Genomic DNA, 1,300 nt, shown 5'->3' with positions numbered 1-1,300 from the left:
TGGAAACAAACCTTTGAAGTTATTACTAATAAACTCAGACATGAGGAAAAATTAGTATATCCAAATAAGAATACATTGCTGTTTGTAACACAGGTTTAAAGGGGGAGGAGTCTTGGAAATCAGATAATTAAAACCTTAAAAAAAAAAAAGAAAAAGAAAAAAGAGCTGTAAAAGTTGTGAAAATCACTCCCAACACTGCAAGTGGCAAATAGGGGTCTCGAGCTTACACTCAAAAATTCCAGTGGTGGTGAAAGGGATGAGCACTCAGCAGTCGTCCCCAAAACTGAAGAGAAGTTTACACACTGGCTAGACCCACGGAGTATCCAATAACATACATGAAATAATCCCATCATGGACTTTGAGAACACCAGTGGATACAGATAAAACGTGGAGCAATTTCAGAGTAAAAATACTTCATATAGACAACCAAGCGAAGTACCATCCAATTTCTTCACTAAAACCTACAACTCTAAAAACACGAGTGAACAACCCTTTTGGACAGGGAGGTCTCCGGAGCAGGAGGGATGGGCTGTACAGAAAGCAGCTCTGAAATTCACAAAGTGGAGGACTTACATGAACAAGCAAACGGAAGCCCAGAATGATGGTCAAGCCCCAACCGTTATTCAACTATTTCTAAAGGGCGATGCGTTCAGATTGAAATACAGAGGAAAAGCATGAAGGTGATGGACTGATCTGCATAAAGGGAGAAATCTTCAATTCTGTAAATCTGGAACTACATCAGTGCCTGGCACAAAGACATACTCATCTAGGTCAAGACAGAATGCCTAAAGTGAACCAGAAAGAACACTTCAATAGGACTGAGAATATATGGAAACAAACAGTATAAAAAAAATAAAAAAATCAAGCTGCTTTTCCTTAACCCTGCAACTTTTATAAAAAGTCTGAAGTGGGAATGAATCATCCCAAACTCAAAATATTAAATTACTAGGGGCAAAGAATTAAAGCAGAGTACACATTAGTCTGTCTTCTAATTACATCTACCAAATCATGGGCCAGAGTGGCATTTCAACATTACAACGGAGAATCAAAACCACAGAGCTTTGTGTTAGACAATGGTAGGCAAACCTCATTTCTTAAATCATTTCTTTAATCAGTTTTAACTCCTTTTTTAAAAAAGTTTTGATGTGGACTACTTACAGAAAATAAGAACAATGCTGCTTAACAATCCCAACACAAATTCTCTGACTTGCATCAGGGGCCTCGGGACCTTTTCTGTCAAGGGTCGGAGACCGCAGGTCTTGGCCTTGCAGCTGTACCGTACAACGCTACTGCAGCGCGC

Source organism: Neovison vison, chromosome 11 (assembly GCF_020171115.1).
Source record: "Neovison vison isolate M4711 chromosome 11, ASM_NN_V1, whole genome shotgun sequence".
NCBI lineage: Eukaryota > Metazoa > Chordata > Mammalia > Carnivora > Mustelidae > Neogale > Neogale vison.
The sequence above is the reverse complement of the archived record's forward strand: the minus strand, read 5'-3'. Positions refer to the sequence as shown.